The sequence below is a fragment of the Empidonax traillii genome, unplaced genomic scaffold, assembly GCF_003031625.1.
Source record: "Empidonax traillii isolate 1590-97213 ecotype Southwest subspecies unplaced genomic scaffold, ASM303162v1 scaffold552:size469881, whole genome shotgun sequence".
Classification (NCBI taxonomy): Eukaryota; Metazoa; Chordata; class Aves; order Passeriformes; family Tyrannidae; genus Empidonax; species Empidonax traillii.
Window position 1 is genome coordinate 360,124 of NW_020955745.1, and position 12,367 is coordinate 372,490.

The window sequence follows — 12,367 nt, forward strand, 5'->3', positions numbered from 1 at the left end:
AAAAAAGGACAATTCAGATAGATGTGTTGGTCATATTGCTCTGCATAAAATAATTACCAATCAGACCTGGAAAATATGTTGAAGCAGGAGCTACAGAAAACTTATCTGCAAACACTGGACCAGTGAAAACAGGTATGAAACAACTGTCCAAATGTATTTGCCACCAGTCTCTCTTAACAGAGGATCTCAAATATTTAAGCAAAAAATCCCAAAGTATAAGTAATACTATCTATACAACTTTTTTAAAACATTCAGGGATGGGTGTCTTTGCAAGTCTAATCATAACTTCTTATGAAGACAAAAAGTGTTATTCTTAGGACAACATAAAAGTATGAGTACTTGTTTGTTATTAAATTTTGAAATTCTAAGCACTGCCTACCCTTACCAATATATTCTGAAGAGAGATTTACTGTTCTATTTATCCAAAGGATAAAGAGACACAAATTTAGGATAAACAGGAAATTCAGGCATGAATTATCAACTCGTGAATTTTTAAGTATTTCTGTGGGTGGTAAAAGCTAGTATGGACAGACAAGAAAGCTGACTGTGAAGTGTGGCTGCTTAGGTTCCCACTCCCTTTTGGCAGTTCATTTTATTTCCCAAGTTTTAACCACAGATAGATAAGGCAGTTTTGCATGATGCATCCTCTGCAAAGATAAAATGGGTAGAGGGGCTACAATTAAAAGACAGAAAAATTGCAGCTTTTCACGCTACCTAATCCCTACAGGATTAGCTCCTCGGAAGATAAAATGACTACTTATTTCTAGGTAGACATCTTTACTCTGTAAACTCTGAGTACAGCAATATCACTATTTAGGCTTCATCTGGGGTCATGAAATGGTGTTAGCTAGGACTTTGCAAAGCCCTGCCCGGAAAATCAGGGTCTGCAGCCAGACACAGGAATGACAATCAGTCTCAGAAGAGGCGAACTGCTGACAAGGGACAGAGAGGCTTGACTCTTGGAAGCCATGGCTGAAGAAAGCCTCTCCTCTGCCGTCAAGGGAGAAGGCAATATACACCAGAAGAGTTCACTTTCTGGTTCCCTGTTCCTATGCTCACCAGAGGCAACTTTGGAAAAATGAGGCAATGAGGTAATTTTTTTCTCTAGCCCCCACCAACTTCAAGTGCCTATACTCAGTATATTAAAAGTGATAGTCATAATCCCTTTTCTTCCCATGTATATTTTATTCTATAGTAATTTCTTTTGACATGATATTTTTATTTACTCCACAGTTAACAACATCTAATCAAAGCTAATTCACGTGTTCTCCAACTGGCATTTTGTTTGAATCTACAAGCAATATTGCATAGTCCAATTCTTCAGTCCATCCACAAGCAAAAAAAGTCAGTAGATCTTGCATGAGATGGTGGCACCCCTTCCATTTCACATGCTCCCAATACAAATGTAACCCAGACAACACGGCAAACCACTGTGAAGGAGGCCAGGCTATTGTCCCAAAGTATCAAGCTGTCTGTGAGATCTCCCACATGGCAATCTGCTGTATACAAAGCAGAGAAATATAACAGCTATATACATTAAATTAGTCAAGGCCCTTCCTGACTTCAGTTCCAGCCATTTTTTAAGGTTCCTTCTAATTCTTTGAAGTACTTCCCCACCATAATAGATGTCAATTCTTATTCATACGCATCACTTGCACCTAATTCAATCTTTTTGAGTAATTGTTTCTTCAAACTATTTCACAAACAACATACAGGTAACACAAGGACTTCTCCTTGCATTCTTTCCCTGACTTACCATCAGCACAGGAAAGCCTCTTATGAGATACAGAACCCACTGCTATTACTATATTTTTGCTCCCTTGTTAAATTTAGATGCTCAAGCTTGAGCAAATGGCATGTTAAACAACTCAGAGAAAGTACAACATACCTTGTTTATATATTGTTCTATTAATGTAACCAAAAGACTTGGAGGAAAAAGTCCAGCAGAATAATCCTTACAGTTTATAAGCAACAGTTAAATGTTTTTCATACTAGTAGAGGTAAAAGGTCAAAAGGTTGAAGTACACAGGTTTGTCTATTCAACTGAATTCATACTGACATGAAAGCTGAGAATCCACTGATAAGCTATACCAGCAGTAAGGAGCATGATTTCGTGCTAATTGAGCATCTTCTACATTTTGTGCGGTAACTTATGCATGGTCTGAAATCTTAGGAGATTGCCTGTGAAAACATAGTGATTCACAGCCCTCATCAAGAAACAAATTCCATTTGATTTGGAATAAACAAACATATACAAACAGAACCACAGTTTTCTAAATTAAAAAAAATCCTGTGTAAGATGGACCAAAAACAAAATGTTTGTATACAACTCTCCTCCTTATTGTTGCATTTCAGGACCGTCTTCACTTGCAATAACCTCCAGAGAGGAGGTAAACCATGCTCTATCTAGCCTCTGATACCTTAGAGTTTTGATGTTTTGATTTTTTTTTTAGATTTTTGTAGATCTTAGAAGTAGTTATGTAGTAAATGTAGATTTTAGAGTAGCAGCATATTATCCCTTTACCCTTTAACACACCAGCTCAAACCCCTGTTACCCATTCCCATATCAATTCTCTAAATTCCACAGCCTGTTTAGTCTCTTTTTCAAGGTAGAATTGTAGAAGAACACACTAGCCCTACGGAAGAAGACACAGCCATAGACTCAATAACCTTCAGGCCTAGAATTCTGGAAGGCCTCCAAGGACATTATGTGCTCTGAGGAAGACGAAGAAGAGGGGGTCCCAAAACGCCCCCATACCCAATTTCCAAGAGGTGTGGTGGGGGCAGAACCTGGGTGGTGGCTGGATGGGATTGGGTGAAAATCATTATAAAAACTGTGAACATCTCTATTTCAGGAGCGTGCTGGGAGTATTCCAGAAAGCCTGGGGGCTCATTAAAACCTTTGTATCCTTATCTCCTACCTAATTTGGCTTGGAATCTTTTTTTTCCCCACTCCTGTGAGGCTGAAGTACACCCTGCTACTCAAAACAACACCTCTTGTCCACCTGAGCTGAGGGCTCCCAGTTGCCCTCCCAATGCACCTTTGCCCTGCCTTGCCTACAGTCTCTTCAACTGCACCAACAGCAGGGCAAGCTAAAGTGACAAAGAAAAGCTCCTCCAGGTTTATTCTTCTCATAAGTACCTCCTCCAGGGAAATAGTCTCCATCTATTCCCAGGAGCTCCCTTGTTCTTTATAAAGGGGCAAATGACAGAACTGGGACCAAACAAATCAGAGCAGCCACTCTCCACTGTGGCCAGAACAAGGGCTTGGCAGAGCTGCTCCCCTTGCCAAGGACGTCAGTGACGGCAGTGCAGCTGCCTCCCTGCGCTGATCACCCGCCTGCGGGCAGAGTTCTTCCACAGACACAAACCAAAACCGAACTCACGAATGAATAAAAGCCCACCCAAGCAGAGAGCATTAGTTAAGTTCCCAGAGCTGTTGTAACTGCGTAATATTTTCTGAAAACATATAATTAGAAAATAAGAGCGCCAGGCTCCTAGAATGACCTGCCTCATGTCACAGAACAGCTCAGCACATTGCGAGTGCACATCAACCTCCTCCGTCCCTCTGCTTTCTCACCAGGATCCATTACTCCTTTGTCGCTATGACAATTATTAAAAATTGTAATTTCTTTTAAAGTTTAATATCTCTTGACCGTTTTCCTGTGCTCCCCCGCACCACTGATGCTGCATCCTTTGAAGAATAATGCAATTAAATATTAAAAAAAATAAGAGAGATCAAGCCCTGAAGAGTATTCCAAGTAAATAGTTCCAAGGCTTTGCTAACTAAAGAAAAGGAAATTAATGCATCCATCAAGGTCTCTTGTGTTCAACACAGGCCACAACCACTTTAAAAACTGGTAAACCCAGTTTACCAACCATCTTTTCCACCTCTGACTTGATTAACTACCACTGCTATTCAAACATCTCTATTTAAACAAGAATTTAGTAGAGATAACTTGAACGTTACTAACTCAGAATAAAAAGCAGTAGAATAAAAGTAAAATGCTTTAGGATGCTTTTCCTAACTGAAATGGTTGTAGCAGAACAGAACGCTAATCCAAGAATATTTCAAGGCATCAGTAACTTCTTACTAATAAATTTCATATTTAAAATTCTTTCAGCAACAACAAGAAGTATAAACTGCTATTTTCATCCAACAGTTAGCTTTTTACTCAAGGCTCATTGAGCTAAAACATTTTAGTGATAGAGATGTATTAGACACGCAGTTCCTCCCAGTCAGATCACGTGTATCTGGACAGTAAGTTTACTCCTCCCTTAGCACCCTTCCTATGCCCTTTCTCTCTTTATAGTTTCCCTTCCTATAACCACTCAAAGGTAATCTAATGCATAATACATAAATTTCAGTCCCTTTCCAGAATAGTCAAGTATCTAATTTTTTTGTCTACCTTTTCAGTACTTAAAAGAGTTCGAAAGCTGGAACAAATAACAACAGCTTCAGCAGAATATATATGAAATGCCCAAGATAACAGGTCTCAAATTACAGGGCTTAATCAAATAACAAAAAGCAAATAACATTTCTTTATGAAGGCTCCTTTACTATGTTTTTTTCTTTCAAATCATAATTCCAAATAATCATCGAACACATATAAATACATAGTGAAATTACTGCGTATGGAATTACAGTATACTCCTTTAAAAATTGACTACTCTGGTATTAAAAAATGGTAATAAACCACACATTTGAATATACAAATACACTAAAGTATACTCTTTTGTTAAGCAATGTAACTCAATTCCATATGGACTCAGCAAAATTGTATCAATTGCACAATATACATAAACAAACCAGGGTAAATCCATGTAGAACTCAGTATTTACAACTAACAGACAAACCAAGATTAATAATTGTGTTTAGGTAACAAATTAGCCCATTTAAATCAGCCAGGAATCAGTGGCACCATTCGAAAGTTTAATTTCTTTATGTTTTCACACATTTTTATTCTAGACTTCTTGCTCCTATACAATTGAAGTAATTAAGTAACAGCAAGGTTCTAAAGGCTGCAGAAACGTTCTCTGTCATTACCAGCATCTTTGGGGGGTTGTATATGTTATAATTTATTCTAATTAACATGTTCAGTATGATGTTCAACAGCTTCCATATAGTTTTCATGTTCTATACTGGTATCTTGAGGGAGATTTGAGCCCTGACAAATCTTGTTTTGCTGAGCAAGGGGAAGCAATGTGGGGTTTTTTCTAACCAGTGTTTTTGGTTGCCACATAGGCCTTGAATTTTCCACTGTATTTCAGGATTCTTTTATGCAGAATCTTGACTGTTGTTTAGAGATGGTTCCAGGCTTTGAGAACCTGAGGTCCAGCAAGCAACTTAATGGAGCTACAAGATTGGAGCACTGGTGTGTTTGCAATTGCTCAGTTCATAAACATTTCTCTCAGACATATCCATGGCTGAAGACAGGATACACAGAAGCCACTGTTATTAACACTCAGGTTATAAATACATGGATATAACCTTACTATCATGAAATTGAACATATTGACTACCTTTTAATCTTTAATGTATCTTTAGGTCAAGCTTTGCACCTGTGCTCAGCAAAAACACTTTTTTTTCCTCTAAAGCACTTTGTCACTGTGCTTCCTCTGATGGGTGCCTTGCAAAATACCACTGCTGCAACTCAAACTGAGCAGATGAGCTTTGGTCACAGGCATTCCTCTCTGAAACCCCTGTCTTCATCACCACCTCTGTTGTATACAGATGCATTCCTCCTCAGCTGTCTGTAATCCTACTTCACTGCCTCTTTAGACTATACCAGATAAGTGCTAAACCTCAGGAAGGGGTGTAATTTTTTTAAAGTGTTTTTTCCCCTGAAATAATAATAAGTGTCTCTTTTGCATAATAGACTATGCAGCAACCACTGGATTTTCAAAGGTATTTGTAGAACTACAAGAAAAAAATTTTAAATTCAATTTTCAGAAAAATTCTTAGGGTTCTGTTTTGTCTGTCTTTCCCCCTACATGGACCTCTCAACATCTTTCGGATTGCCTTCCTCTGTGTTATCATTCTTGACTATTTTCTAAATACAGATTTTCATACATTAGAGGGTGGCAGAGGGGCATTTCCAAAAGGTAAGGAGTTAGTGTTCCTACCTCTCATTTATATGATGTACTAAATGTGGTTTATAAAATTCCTCTCAGAGTATAACGGTATGTTAATATTTAATATTATAGATTCCTTTTTTTCCTTCACTGTAGAAATATATGTGGGAGGCTTTTTGAGATCAATGCCTTTGCAAGAGTACATAGAAAATACACTCTAGGGAGAATAATTTGATTTTTTGTAAAGTCACATGTATGACAATTCACCTGTATCTCCTCAGGGTCACTGCACATCTGATGCTGGAAAAGATCAGAATTAAATACTTATTTCAAGACTGAAACGATTTCTAAAGATTGCCGAAGGATAGTACTTCATCAAAATTGTATTCAGCAAAGGAACACGGCATACAATCAGCATAAGAATGAAAACTGAGACATACTCAAGGAAAAAGAAAGACCTTGAGCTATTTAAAGTAATGTTAGCTGCTCGAACTGTACCTGAATAATTCATGGACATAATGAAGTATTTCCCCTTCTACTCTCTCCCACACACTTCAAAGAGAAAATGAAAGTACATGAAATCCAGCAAACAGAAAAACTTTTAAAAACATGGAATCCCTGCCAACAGCCTAAAAATCTTTGTATCAAATGTAAAGCTTATGGATTACTTTCATATACCAAGAGCAGCTTAAAACCATTTTTTTTTCCTGAACAGTACTACCCAAAAAGCATTCCCTACACAAATAAATTAGGGACTTTACAAAGGAAAAAAGTAAATGTTGTAATAGTCAGTAAGAACATTTTATGTAGATTACGTGTGGAAACCCATTTATATTATAAATTAATGTGCCCTTAAGAATCAAAGATAGAAAATTAGCAGCGGAGGGAACTGTCTAACTATTAGGCTCAGATCCATCACACTATTCTCCGAAATATTTTCTGCATTGCACTCTTTTGGCTGTGTAAGGGAAGTGCAGTATTTTCCATCCTGTTGTTGTTACTGCCCTTTCGATTCTCTCTGTGCATTAAATCAATGCCTGCAATGATGTTCCTTTTGCCTGAGTGATTATAACTAATGTACTCTCCCATCAGGTCTCGGGTTCGCACTCACCCACACGGGGTTCTTTCAACCACAGCACGGTCAGCTCCCTGAAGCCACACAAGTGTAGCACGGCCCAACCCAGGCACCACTGGTGGCAGAACAGGGGCTGAGCATGCTCCTGTCCTGCCACGGTGTCAGTTAAGGCCAGATGACGGGGAAGCAGCACCTACCTTCAGAAGTCCATAGGGACTTAATCATAGTAAGCGAACAAACATCACGCTGATGCATGGCACCAATGTACCCTCTCCCCTTGTTAATCAGCTTCCCTGTCATTGGGACAGCAAGCATAGGGATCATAGGGTAGGGAACTTTAGACAGGGGTCACTAGTCCACCTCCGACTGCAAACCTACAAGGGATTCTCTTCCTACATAGCAACTGTAGATGCCGCCAGCAGGTCTTGGATATATTTGCCACTGTGGAGCGATTCAAACACCACAAAGCTGGCAAGAATAACATGCAGTTATTGATCATAGTGCAATGGGGTAACCTGCCTCTAATAGCACTGTTAATGCCAGTGGATTCACCTCTGCAGAAGCAACCAAAGCCACACTCAGTATTTGCTTGCCTTGAACTCAGACATATGAACACAAAAATGGAGGGGCCAAAGCCAGTGTTTTTATAGCACAATAATGCCACTAATAGTGTAACTGGTAAAAAACCACACAAGTATTTTTTAACACTGCTAAGCACAGGAATATAAATAACATGCAATTCCAAAGACTCAAACAGAGAATAGTGACATATTTGCACAAACTATGTACAGGAAAATACGCAAACAAACAAAAAACTCAGAAAGATGATAGCAAAGGTGGTATAAAATGCAGGAAAGGTGTGTGATGGAATCAGAACTAGTCCCAGTCCCAAAAATAAGATGACCTGTAGGAAAAGCATGTAAGGTTCCCTCCCTTTCTTTTTGTGGAGGAAGCTGATAAGGACAAAACCACCAAGGATGAGTGAGCAAAGATGAGGCAGGAAGAAGCAGCACACTTTGGCACCAGTTTCCAGCACCTGAGAGTACAGGAGCCTGGCCTCCACAGCCTCAGTGAGGGCAATGGCAAGGATCACTGCCATCACCAGTACTCACATCCCAGCAAGACTGGCCTTGTTTCCCACTCTCCTAAACAAGCACACTGCAGACATCTTTAATACATGCACTTACATATATGTATGTGCATACACCCACTTGTACCACACAGGCACAGATAAGAAGCTCTTAAGAGAGCCGGGAGACAACAGATGCCCTCAGCATTTAAATTTTAGCACACTTTATGCATCTATTAAGTATTTGAAATCCATGTTCAAGTCAACCCCAGATAAGGATCAACTCCTGACAAGCCAGATAAAGACAGCAATCGCCTAACCCTGAATTCGCTATCTGGCAAGAATATCAAAGTAAAAGCCACATCTGAAATGTGCACAGGCTTATGTGCACCAGAAGCCTTGAGAGACTGTTTGCCATTCTTTCAAATAATTCTAGAGCACTCAGACTCACTTTGGCTGTAAACAGAATCAAGACAATTGGATTTTCTGTGTTCAAAAAGCTGTATACATTCTTCATACATCAATCTACAACTTCATTAACAGAATCCTAGGGAAAAAAACCACTCTTAAGAAAGTATGAAAATGCAGTTTAAAAAATGCAATAAAGCTTAAAAGGACCAAATAACGCCTCCTTTACTAGATTTTTTCCCCCCTCACTCATACACATATATGCTTTCCTCCCAGCAGAGAGATACATCTGCAACACGTAATTTGCTTTGTGGATTACTTAATGTTTTTACAGCTTTTGTAATGGGCAAAGCATTATGCAAGTGTTCTAGTGCAGTCATTATCATCACATAGCTTTGGGAAAGTTTTCTAAACTTGTGCCAGATTCTTCTGCCAAACATAGGAAAAGCTCCTTGAGCATCTCTATCCTGCATTTACATAGGATATCATTTAGACCATTTTGTGAAGCTTATTTGTATATACCTTAGAGATGTGAGTAAAAAAGGTTATTCAACACTTCGAATTGTGAGGTAAATTGTTCTAAAAACACTCAAATTAAGCACATAACTTGCATCTAAACATTTTGTCAATTAAAATTTGAGTACCCAAGTCAATGCTTTGGCCAGCATTTAAAGGGTCAAAATTGCTTTGTGACAGCTACAAACCTTCAAACAAAGGAAAAAGGATATAACGATAGAACTAGTTAGGCTCTGGGCGCCAAAAGGAACAATATTTAAATTCAGGGGATACAAGAAGGAGACCCACAGTATTTATAATCATGATAAACCACTACCACCCTATATCAAACTCTTACTTAAAGAATATTATTGTTCTGACAAACCATATCAGAACAATTCACCTTCTGCCACAATCCAGCACCAGCCTCAATCAGCAGCTGAATTCAAACATCATTTGCCCAAAGAAGTAGGTACCAAGCTCAAAAGCTGACTGATTTTTCTTGCAAATAAAAGAAAGTCCCAGTTCTGGTTCTATAATCTATACTGTTGGAGTCAGCATTTTTGGATGCCAAATGAGGATAAATCTATTTTATGGCTTGAGCATGATTTTGTTTCTAAGAAAAGACTGAGAACTTGCTACATATGAAAAACTCAAAACTTTTCTAGACATATGATTAAATAAATATTTTTTCTAGTAACAGGAAAATTCAATACTTTTTCCTTTCCAATATTATTATAAGGCAATTCAAGGCTGAATCTTCCATTTCTAATTCTAATTTCTAGCCTGTAATATTGGAGATAAATCACTAAAAAGTGAGCCCTGTAAATGAAACCACAAGTGACCCTTTACTACAGTGTCATTAATGCAATATATAATAGATATGCTATTGCTAATATTATTTGAATTCTTTCTGTTTCCATGGCAACGTTGGCCTACGGCTGCTCTGGTAAACAGGGTTTTACATCATTCTTTGAGAAACGCTTCTGCTCATGTCATTTTCCCACTACTGCATACTCTTCTCCACTTTCTTTGTTTAGGTCTTTTTTTTAAAGAAAAACTGTAATAGTAATTACTGGTCCAGAAGAAAGACTCATTTTTTTTGTTTACTTATCGCAGTTGGATGGGCACTGAATTGGGAGTCTGAAGGAAGACAACCTGTTAAAAGCTTTGTCAGTGGTACAAAATACAACACTCCATCCTGTAGCAGTATCTAAATCTCACAGAGACAGAAATCATAACCACTTGCTCGAGATCTTACAATGAATACATTTTATAGGCTTTGCTACTTCTCCCTTGTACTTTCAAAACTATTTGATGCTTAAGATAACTACCTCTTTCAGTATTTACATGTGCATGTTCTGCTTACAAATACTTCACTATTAAGGGGGTGATCTCCTTGCCAGAGCAAAGTGGAAAGACCTGAGAACACAACACTCCTGGAGAGGTATAACACTCCTTGAACTAAGGCCAGAGAAGACACTTAGACTTGTCTTGAAGCTTTTGGGCACCCCTGTCTGTCCAGGCTAACCCAACAATAGCACTAGTTTTATCACATCACTGCTTGAGAGCCTAAAAGATGCTGAAGATGGTTCCCTTTGTAAAGCAATGAACTCACGGTTCATCATCAGTACAACATAACCCTTAGTAATGTTAATTGCATCACAGACTGTTACTTGCTGGCAGGACATCCAATTCTTCAGTACTTTGAGTCAATATAGCTGTTTACCAACAGACTGATGTCAGGTTTATGAGACTGGGAAAATGTAATTGCTGATGCATTCTAAGCAGCAAAAGCTGAAATAATAATGCTACGTAAAATGTATGTTACATATACATGCATATGGGACCCAAATAATGTTATACACGCATTGTAGAAACTGGATTAGTGTCTGGTTGTTCAGAAGAAAACAACACTCTAAAAAATTATGTACTAGATTTGTCACAAAGCAAAGCACAAAACTTGGTTTTCACTCTGCTTATAGGTCTTTTACCCCCAGTTCTGGTTCCTTTTATTTCTGTTCACTGTGTGGCTTGGCAGTTTAAATGGCATCTGCAATATTTCTTTGACAATTCCCATTCTTCCTATAAATTTAACAGAAATAATGTGCATATAATGAAGAACAGCAAAGAAATAGCACATTTTTGGTTTAGAAGGACAGTGAATGAAAAAATGCACTCACTGAATCAGCAACTTACTTCTTAAAGGTTCTCTGGTTTGCCATTAAATATCATATATCAAGTCACAGAATTCTTCATCGTGAGCGTGTGACAAGTCTGCTATTTGAACAAAAGGGGATGGGTAGCTTATTACACTGACAAGTTAGCCCTCAGGTCAGGAAAGACTTAGCTCTGCTGGAAAGTACTCCAAAGACCTTTTCCACTAATCAACATTTATGCATCTTCAGTACAGAGAGCAATTGAAACTATCTGAGGTCATGGTGACACTGTCAGAAACTTTCTCAAATCCTTACCAAAAAAAGATTGTCATTATAATGATTTTCACTTGCCATTAATTCCCAGCTGCCTAATTTAGTATGGTAGAAAGCAGTCCCCCCAGTACTAATTGGAATAAATTTTTAATTTAATAGTCTAATGTGCTCCAGTTTGGGTTTTTTTCCTTTCATCGAATCAATGCTCTCATTATTTGTTAACGCCTAGGTGCTCAGGGCAGATTGTTAAGAAGCCTAAAAAAAGATAGCCTCTTGGTCAAGTCTAGATTTAAAAAGAGTCAGCAACACATAATCACAGGATAGGTTATGATTTTCTTTTAGAATGAGGTAAAACACAGTCTTCTCTTTTGGATAGTGGCATTTATATGTTCAGATAACAAATGTTGCTGTTTCGTTCCCACTCTAAACAGGCAATACCACAAAAATCTAGACTTTCTCAGTGCTAAAAACAGGTTTTTATCCCATTACATTAATAAACTGAATTCTCGTGGACTAAGTTTCAGTAGGGTCATCACAATAAATCCATCCGGAGAATACTTGCCACAAAGTGTTATCCAGCATATAAAAACACATAAACAATGTTCAAATTTATACTAAGAAGAACTTAGTCTCTTCAATGAGACCAGAACTCAATGTCTAAGTAGTCAGGACTTGAGAGAATAAACTGAATTATCACATAGTAAATATCTGCTGTCTTAGAGATGGCAGATTGATGTTATCTTCAAATGTGTACTAGAATGAGGAAGTATTCATACTATACTTTTGAGTATCTTCCTCCAAAATATTTGCACT

At 38.1% G+C, this 12,367-nt stretch overlaps 1 protein-coding gene across 1 annotated transcript in view; it reads right to left on the bottom strand.

The window, feature by feature from the left end:
- Nucleotides 1–12,367, bottom strand: part of CCSER1 (coiled-coil serine rich protein 1) — a 337,000-nt gene that overhangs the window by 285,581 nt on the left and 39,052 nt on the right. The gene's annotated exons all lie outside the window — the stretch shown is intronic.